The sequence below is a fragment of the Apium graveolens genome, chromosome 4 (genome assembly GCF_009905375.1).
Source record: "Apium graveolens cultivar Ventura chromosome 4, ASM990537v1, whole genome shotgun sequence".
NCBI classification, from domain to species: Eukaryota; Viridiplantae; Streptophyta; class Magnoliopsida; order Apiales; family Apiaceae; genus Apium; species Apium graveolens.
Window position 1 is genome coordinate 78878203 of NC_133650.1, and position 10986 is coordinate 78889188.

The 10986-nt window shown below is 24.2% G+C and overlaps 1 long non-coding RNA gene across 1 annotated transcript; it reads left to right on the forward strand.

Moving 5' to 3' along the window:
- The first annotated feature begins 7872 nt into the window (after positions 1–7872).
- On the forward strand, positions 7873–9450 carry LOC141716784 (uncharacterized). Its single transcript, XR_012573354.1, has 2 exons — positions 7873–8327; positions 9041–9450. It is a non-coding gene; the product is annotated as an uncharacterized LOC141716784 (long non-coding RNA).
- The last annotated feature ends 1536 nt before the right edge of the window (positions 9451–10986 follow it).

Sequence of the window (10986 nt, forward strand, 5' to 3'; positions counted from 1 at the left end):
TTACTTGGGGCTAAATTAATAAGCCAAACTAATATAATTATTAAGATTTAGTGATATATCATGTGAATCGGCTAAGAAAAAATAATATTATTAGTTCTCCTAAAAAATTATACAAATGAACTTGGATAAACAAAATAATATGTTTTATTTATCTAGGATAAAAAATACATTATACAATTGAATGAGACTCACACAAAACTAAAATAAAAATGCAATTCGACCAACAAAAAAATAATATATACTAATTATTCAGTCTAAAATAAAATTATTTTATTAATCCACACTTAAAAAAATTGAACTAAAAATAATTAGTTTGATTTGGTATTAGACTAAGTATAATTCGTATCCTATTGATGTGAACTAAAAATTAAATTTTAATTAAAACATAAATATTATTTTTTTAAAATACATTGAATTATCAATAAAATTATATCATTCAATCAATGATATTGTCTTTTTCAAATATCTTTTATAAAATTACTGTTAATCGATTAAGTAATCAACATGCTAAAATAATATTTTTTAAGGTTCCAATATAATGAAGATAATATATTTTACCTTCAATAAAATAATAATCTCGTTATAATAAAATTTCCCTCCTTACCAATGCTACCACTTTAAATAAGTTTAAATGTTCTAAAAAGTTATGAACATATACGTCTGCTAATATAATTATTATGAAGTCATATCATTTAAAATTTAAATGAACAAAATTAAAAATTGAATTCATAATTTTTTTAAAATATTATAATATTAAAAAAAATCCGTGCGATCCGTGCATCGCACGGGTTTTAAACTAGTATATATAAATCATGATTCAGTTGATAATTTATACAGTACTATCTATCTATACAATATTATAATAGACGGAAAATTAAAATTTTGGTAGTTGGTTGGTCACTACTTACTGAAATTACTTAATTGCCCTTATTTAATTATATAATTATAATTACTGGGTCGATCAATTCCAATTTTAAATGATATTGAAGTCAACTTGCTATATTGCCTTACTAATTTCAATTTTATTTTATATCGAACTCTATATCATTATAATTATATTAAATTCAATTTCTTCAACCAATTTAAATTTTAATTCATATCGAGTTTTATATTATTCTAATTTATTACTTCGAGCTAAATTAAATTTAAGGAGCTAAATATAATTTAAGGAGTAGTTGATATATAATGTGACTTGGGTTAAGATAAAAATAATATTATTACCCCCTAAAAAATTATACAAATGAACTTTGATAAACAAAATAATATATTTTACTTATACATGATAAAAAATACATTATACAATTGATTTAGACTAACACAAAACTAAAATAAAATACAATTCGACCAACAAAAATAAAATCATATATACTAATTATTCAATCTAAAACAAAATTATCACATTGATCCGGACTCTAAAAAAATAAACTAAAAATAATTAGTTTGATTTGGTCACTGTATTGAGCATTGAAATAAAATAAAATAATGTAAACCATTGATCCGAGATAAATCAAATTAATATTAATTAAGTATAATTCGTATACTATTGATACGAACTTAAAAATCAAATTTTAATTAAAACATAAATATTATTTTTTTAAAAATACACATAGAATTATCAATAAAACTATATCGTTCAATTAGTAATATTATCTTTTTCAAATATCTTTTATAGAGTTATAGTTAATCGATTAAGTGATCATCATGTTAAAATAATATTTTTTTTAAGGTCCCAACATAATGAAGACATTATATTTTTACCCTCAATAAAATAATAATTTTGTTATAATAATATTCCCCCCTTACCAATTCTATCAGTTTAAATAAGTTTAAATGTTCTAAAAAGTTATGAATATATATAAATGAACAAAATTAAAAATTAAATTTAATATAATTTTAAATATATATATATATTATTAAAAAAATATGTGGGATTCGTGCATCGCTCAGATTTTAAGTTAATACTTTTTATTCGAGAAAGGTAAGAACAATTCTGTTACCTTTTCAAAAGGTGCACAACAGTTGTTCGGTCTATTTTAATTATTTTAGATGTTGTATTATTAGTGGTGTAGTGTACTCTAGTGTGTTCTCACAATAGTCTGCCCCTATATATATATATATTTTTATGTCTATGATATTTAAATTATCTCATAATTGATTTAATTAATTCATGATAGTTGATTTGGACGTCTTATTAATATTAATTTTCTAATTTGACTGAAAAATTTGATTGGAACAGATAAGATTGAATTATTTAGCAAAAAAATGATTGAGATTAAATTAAATTTTATAATAGTGAAATGAGGAAAAGTCTTGACCCTGATAATTAACCGAGTGCAGGCTTAGATACAAGCAACGCGAACGAAGATGATCTAAGCATATTTAACTTTCACGTTACGGCACCAAATTACAGATAACGTGAATACTTAATTTATTACTGAGCTCATGTGATTAGTTTTTTTTTTGAGCTCATGTGATTAGTTGTTTTGCTGCACTACTTGCATATAATATATGCTGCACTACAGCATATAATATATTCTAATTTCTTTCAATTAAATTATAACAGACCAGATTTCAACCATCTTGAACATGTCTTTTAATTTTAAAAATTAAACATCGGGTCATACCGAACAAAGGCGTGGTTATTGTAATGACGTGCATTTGAGTTGAGGAAGTCCCACTTCAACCCCTGCAGTATTACGAATTAGACTAATTAATATTTTACATTCCAAAATTTTGCTTTAATCTCATTTTAGTATTATTATTTTTAATTTTAACAGTTTATATCCTAAATTTAAAAATGGTAATTTTTTCCATCCCTTTGCTGATTTTGACGAACTCAGACGTTAACGTTAATATTCAAAAGGACATTTTCGATAACATTTTATATTTCAGTTTGTATCGAATAATTTTTCTCAAATTTTACTTTGCATCCTACAGTTTTGTAATTTATGTTATCTAAAAATAATGGTAATTTCAAATTATCAAAAATAATCGAGTTGTATTATTTTTATATTCACATTAGGATTTTAAAACTGGACCAGTAGTTAATTTGGTACAGTTTATATGATTTTTTAACGCGGAATTTTTACTATTTTGGTTGTATATTAAGTTTTAAAAGTCAATTTATAAAATTTTATGACTCACACAAAATTTTAAGAATTTATAATACGATATTACTTTATATTTTAAGTATTGTACAATTAGATATCATATAATATTAATAATCTTGACCGTTTAAAATAATTTCAAGTATTAGAATGAGACTATCTTTAATTATTCTCATTACGCTTATTTTATTTAGCTAATGATTATTTACTCTTTTTTTTAATATAATACTCCTTCCGTCTCATAATTGAGGCTACTACAAATATAGTACCATAACCGATTTTTAAAATTTTCTTTTTTTGTATAAAAAATTGAAAATTAAATTTTTATTTAGAAGAAAAGAATTTAAAAAAAAATTGAGGCAACTATATTTCAGAAGAGTTTTAAAATGCGTGTCGAGCCCCCGTCGCCCAATGTAAAGAATTGGGTGGGATAGAGGGAAAATAATACTTCGACTTATTATATTTTATTTTAAATTATATCCAAACTTGAAAAAAGGAAATTGAATTATTTTAGATAAATTTATTTATTTACTTAAAATAATTGTGGGATTGAAACTATTATAATATAAAGTTATAGACCTAAAATGAGATTAAAGATAAAATATGGGATGCAAACTGTAATTTAAGTTTGCATAGTTTTTTTTGAAAATATATACATTACCAGAAATACCTCTATAACAATAACGTTAATGTCTGACTTAACGTAATAGGATACTTATTGACGGCGTTCGCAAATTTTGGGGTGCAAATGGTTTTAGTTTAAAATATTAAACCTGAATTGAGATTTAGCCAAAATTTTGAAATGCAAAATGCAAATTAATCTATGAATTAACATGGAAATAAAAGGAATAAAAGTTTGAACATGTTAATTAAACAACTACATTAGATCTCCGTGGTTAGATTATAATAGAATATATGGTTTAATTAATTAGAGGTTAGAGCACACGTGTATTATTAAATACTAGTTCATAACTCGTCCAAATCACGTATCAAGTTAATTTATTTAAATAATTTTTAAAAATAATAATAATTTAGATGTTATGTCAAAAATTTCTAATTTAATTACAAAACCCCGTCCAAACTATCCAAACTATTTCGTGGTGGGAAATATTTTCCAAGATATTCATTAAACACGAACGTGGATAATACGTGTATTGAATATACATCACGAAAATGTATATTTTATATATATCTAGGTATAAATATGCCGAACATGTGCATGTTTTCATAATTTTATTTAATATGATACGTACGTTGAACATTCGTATTTAGTAAACTCAAAACTCTAATGGAGTGATCACGCATAAGAAATATGTGTATAGTTCAAACAAAATAGTACGCATTAGTTGACCGCTTTTTTAACCACTATTTCACGCTAATATGTATTTTCGGGTATCCGGATTTAAAATTGGGTAATCCATGCATTTTTTTTCTTATACATCACCATAATTATCTCAATATATTATTTAACAGTATAATTGATTATTAAAAAAATTACAATTATAATATAATTCTAATAATCATATAAATTTATTGAAAAACAATCTACAACTATACAAAATATATGAATCTAGAGGTAAAATAAAGGTGAGAACAAATCAGTAATTATAGTTATTGTTAATTTATTTATTTATTTACAATTATATTAAGAAAAGTAAAAAAAATGTAATATACATGTGATAAATACATATTTTGCGTTAGAATTATAATGAAAAAGATTATAATAATATCAACGATTTTATTATTTCACTTAAAAATACTATTGAGTTATAGAGTCACATCAGAAATAGGATTATCGAGCTGAAATAAAAATGGGAATAATTGTAACAAGATTTCAACAATTTAGTTATATTTCATTAAAAATAAAATAATATAGTGTTGTATTAGAAATAGGATGATTGGAGTTTAATCAAAATATAGGTCAAACAAAAATAAGGTGATATTAAATTTGTGACCATTTAAAAAAGGGTTTTACTTATTAATTAAAGTACGATATTTGTGTTATGAGTTTAATAAAATGATTATAATTATTATACGATTTTAAATATTTTATTATTTTATTAAATATACTATTGAGTCATATGTGAAATAGGATTACTTCGTTGAAATTAATATAAAAATTGCAATTAAAAAACGGGTAAAATAACACGTATAATATTATAAGTCAAATAAAAGTACAATAATATTAAAATTTATACATTCAAAGTTATAATAAAATTAAAAAAAGGTGAAAACAAAAGTTGAAAAAACCAAAAATAAGCGAAAACAAAGCACCACTTAAAGAGTGTTTCACTTATTAATAAAGTTTATTATTTATAATAAACAAAATGATTATAACAATAATACAATTTTAAAATTTTATTATTCCATTAAAATATAACTATTAAGTCATATCAGAAATATAATTACTGAATTGAAATCAATATAAGAATTGTAATTAAAAAGCGAGTAAAATGATACATATAATATTAAAAGTCGTATAGAATTTAAAGAAGAATAAGTTAATGATGCTTAGAAATCAAAAAGTTTATTTAAAATAGAATTCTACTAATTATATTAAATCGAAACAGCTAAAACAATATATTTATAAATAGGAGTATGTTACTTTATGTATATTAATATATAAAATTAGGTTGGTTATCACGAAGTATAATAAAAATATACAATTCTAATTATTATATTAAAAGCAGTATATGATTCGAAAAAACTAAAAGAATATATATTTATGATTGTTATAGTGCATCTAATATATTGAATTAGTAATAAAGAAGAAAATTAGGAATACAAAAGTTAATGTCAAGAGGTTGAAATCAAAATAAAATCAAATTTAATAAATTATAATATATGTAGAAGTATAATAAATAAAAATAAAACCAAATTTAATAGAAATATAAGATATAATCAAATTTTAATAAGATTAAAAGACATACACAAGTAAAATTATAAATTATAAGATATACATGAGAAATGAAACTAAAAGTTAGTGATATCAAAAATGGGTTAAACCAAAATTAATACTTATGATTTGTTTATTAATAAATATTATTAATTTTATAACTATACTAACTCATTTACATGTATTCATCATTAAAAAAATTGCCGAGTGCCTGTTCTATAAAACTAAGTTACAAAAAAAGAGAAAGTCTTAAAAAGTTAATCGAATTATTTATCAATTTCAAAATATTTAATAAATATGGTCAAAACAAATATGACATTGAATTTTAAAAGAATCAATATTATTAATAAGGGAAATCACATATAATTTGATTTTAAATATAACCAAATTATCAAATTTTGGCACTTCTATTCTCTATAAACTTTATTTTTAATATAAATCAATTTCTATTTTCTATAAACTTTATTTTTATTAATCACTATTTATTCAATCTTCTATTTAATTTTATTAAACAAAAGTATTTTAAGCGATCGAATTTATGAATTATATCAAAATTTTATTAAATTGCGTTAAATTAAGTAAAATAACATAAATTTATTTTTAATTTGGAAAACTACTAAATACTAGGTAAATTAACAAAATTGAATTATGTTCATTGTAAATCTTATTTTCTATTAGTTAGTTTCCATTCTACTGTCAATTTACTTATAATTGGATAATATCATTTTCAAAATAATTAAGTAATAATAAATAATTTTAATAGCAATTATTAACTTTTAAACCGAAAATTATTAATTTAACGATTGTATTTGTTACTGTTCATCACAACAATTATTTACTTTTAAGTTAAAAATCTTTTTTAGCAGTAACTAATTTATGGATTTTATTTAGATTATATTAAATAATTAAATTAAGTATAATAACATCTATTTACTTTTAATTTGAAAAATAATTTTTATCAATAATTAAGTAATATTAAATAAACTATATTGAAAATTTTAATTATAAAATAATTATCAATTAATATTAATTAATATTAAATTATCTAAAATAACAAATATTTCGTTCATAAGATAAATATACAATTCATTTCACAAAAACAAAACTAATATGTTAGATTTTTATATCTATTAAAATAATGCAGAAGTAGTATTTACGAGAACTAGAATATACTAGGAAATTTCATAAGTTATTCGATTTTTTTAATCACATAACTATTTTTTTTCAAGTATCAATTTAATATTTTATATTAGTATATTAATTTCAATCAGTGCCAGTTTTTCGTACGGGTAATCAACTATCTATATATAAATAAGTGAAATCATGTTTTTTTAAAGTACTCAAATACCAAAATTTTATACTCACTAGAAAATTATACAAATATTTTAAAAAAATTATGTAATTAAATCTCAAGTAACACAAATTTACTTCTACTCTCTGTAAATTTTGTTTTTAATTCAATTTTTATTTGTTAGTAGACATTCAATTGTCGGTTGACTTTTATATTGATATTAGTAAAACTTAACATATTAGATTTATATAAGTAAATAAATAGGTGCATACCTAGAACTATAATGTAAAAATTCTAGAATTACACTTAACTTTAATTTTTTTAAACTACATAAATTAAAAGCATTTATTTATTATATTTTAATCTTGATTCCGTATTAATTATCAAGTTCAATTTTATATAAATAATAATTTTGATATTATTTTTAATTTCAAACCGTGCTACATTACTAACTAGTTAATCATTAATTTAGTTGAGACTTGAGATCAATATACAGATTAAAAAGATTAGTAAACGAATGTTCATATGAACCTTGCGTTGCTATTTTGTAACGACTTAGTATATGAGGTCAATGAGAGAGTCAATGAGCATTTGATGGTGCATTCACAAAGAAAACAAAGTAAAATACCATTGGAGTCTCCGCCAAAAACTCTATAATATGCAATACAAACCAATTACCTTTTGATCACATAATTATATTCCTTCCATACATTCATTTTTCTTGAAATGCATGAACATTTTTTCTCACTTGTTTCCTCCCATTCTTTATTGTGATGTCGCTCTTGCGGTCATCTTCAGACCTTAATAAAATGTTCAACTTTATACTTTTTGATCAGACCATTCTTTGATCTCAACATAATCTTTACATTCTATATATACAGCTAGAGAAAATATAGAGGGAGAGAGATGGATGATTCTACGGGAGCTGGATTGGTGGCCGTGATTGCAGTTTCGGGAAGCATAGTGTTTCTCTCTCTTCAAGTTCATAAGCGCCTCCTCTCTGAATTCATGGAGAAGATTGAAACTGAACTAGGTAATTTTAAGATTAACCATTTGTTTTTTTTACCATGTGATCTGATCTAACGTAAGAAGTAAGAAATAAGGTTGCTGCATTTTGCACTAGAATTTGTTATTTTTGTTCCTTCACGGTTGTTATAAGTAAGAAACCTTGGACCTTCTTAAAAAAAGCTTTGGTCATAAAAAGTCTAGGATGAGTGTATGATTACTCCAAGATGATGAGAAATGAGATTACTCGATGATTATTCCAAGATGAGAAATTTATACATGAAGACAATTAGATTGATCCGATCAAGGTTATTATAATCGGAGTATATGTTAGTCTAAATTATAATAAAGTCAAGAAGGGCTTGTAGAATTCATTTAATTTATTATTACTTAGTTAAAAAATAAACTGATTTTTCTATTTTAGGATTAAATAGAGTATTATATATAGAACTACTTCCAGAATGATAATTTGAAATTCTTTTAAGGAAACAGAAACAAAATTACATATGTTTCACTGTTTGTAGTCAAAATTTCCATTGATAAAATCTGCAGTAAAGTGAAAATAAACTTCAATTTGAATTGTACCCATCTCTTCTAGTTGCAAATTTTAGTGGCTGCATGAGCATGACCAGTTCAAAAGCATTCAATCATTAAATATACAAACTTATACAGTAGTTGACATATATATGTTGTGGTAAATATTAGACACTAAACCTTAGTGTTTTGGAATTGGACATGCAGGGTCTGGAAAAGATGAAACGAAGAAGAGAGTTAGATTTTCGAATAGGGATAGGCAAATTAATGAGATTGAAAACAAGAAAATGAGAAGCAGCAGTGGTAGGTCAAGGTCAAGGGGTAAGCATGGACATTTGGAGGAAGGGTCGATGCCTGGGAATTGGCAAGCTTTGTACAAAGGAATTCTTCAGTACAGAAAGCTATCCACCCCTTGTATTTAACCCACCTTCGCAATTTTCTTTCTTCAATTTGCTATGTAGACATAACTTAATTAGTGTCTGTTATCTATCTTTGCAAAATGTTCCAATTTGTTCTTCTTTTTCTTATCCGCCGGTATGTAAAAGTAGAACCAATTGTCCTTGTACCCCTTTGATCAACACAATTTATCATGTATTCATGGTTTGTATATCCCCCTATTTTTTTGGTGTAATTTTTTCTAATTAATCACTCATCACAGAACACTCACAATACAAATCATTCTGACGTCTGTAACACATTAGTATGATTGCATCAGATAAACAGCAGTTCTCTCATGCGCATGCTGGACAAAACAAGTTGATTCATAAACAGTACTCTATTTCTAATTGTATACAAATTTTTTTCAATATCAGACATGTATTTAAGGTGAATATAAAGTATTTTTATAATTTTTTTTTATATTAAACTTTAGATAACAAATTTTTATTAAAAAATTATTTACAATATTATACTTTAAAAAAATATTAAAATACAGTCGAGTCTCCATGCGCAATATATACTGCCAGGGGACAGATTAGGTCAACGTGCACTTAAATTTTTATACACCTGAACACTTATACATACACTTACAACGATATTAGGGATAACTTATCTGTATCGCAATCCATAATAAACCTTATTTCTAGTCGTGACCATTTAAATGATCATCCAAGGCTGAAAGATTGTTTGTTACAGATTTGGTCCCTGACAAATCTTTGTAAGGAATCAAGCCCCGTTATCACATTAAGTTGAGGTACCTTGTTAAGGAATATATAATACACTTAAAAGGTAGTAGTATTCAATTCTAATCAATTGGTAGTTTCGAAATCATATTAAGTTTACTCAGCGTTCAGGACTTCTTTAATTATGACTGAGCAAAAAATCGAAACAAAACTGAAATCGAATTGAAATCGGTAAAATATTGAACCGAATTAAAATTGAAAAATCAAAAATTTCTTTCATTCAATTACTATGCTTCACATCTAAAAGGCAGGGAAAAAGATAACCTAGAGAAACAGATGTATACTCGCACCTGCAAACTATTTTACAGTAACAAACATTTAAAATAATTTTGAAATCTCTTGTATGCTCTTTTGGTCCCTGGACAATGTTTAGTTTGTAGTTTGTTACCATTTTTATTCTGATTATGTAAGGAGAGATGTATTTAATTGAGATAATTGAGATGTTAAAGTATTGATAATAATTCATGAATTTTAAAGATTTTCGTTGATTTTAAATATTGTTCGTAGATGTTAGGAATATGTGTATTAGTTTGATGATAAGTTAAACAAAACACTTAAGTAGAAATCTAGTGTTTGTAGCCTCAACGGATAAGACCATCTTGGCTATCCGTTGAAGGAGTAGCTTTACTTAGCAATAAGTTTAGTATTGTAGCACATTTCATTCTCTGGATTCAAGTTGTAATTCTTAGATGTTGTAGGAAATATCAGTCATGTTGACTACTAGTGGATATGCAAATAGGAGGGCTAATTGTAAATATTTCATGCCTTGTAATTTTGTATAAGTGAAGAAGTATCAACTGATATTGAAGACCTTCAACGGATAAGAAACAAAGCTTCAACGGATGTCTCTAATGCTTCAACGGATAATATCCATCAACGGATAAGTGCTTCAACGGATAAAGACTTCAACTGATAATGCATCAACGGATAAAGCTTCAACGGATAAAGCCTCAACGGATAAGGCATCAACGG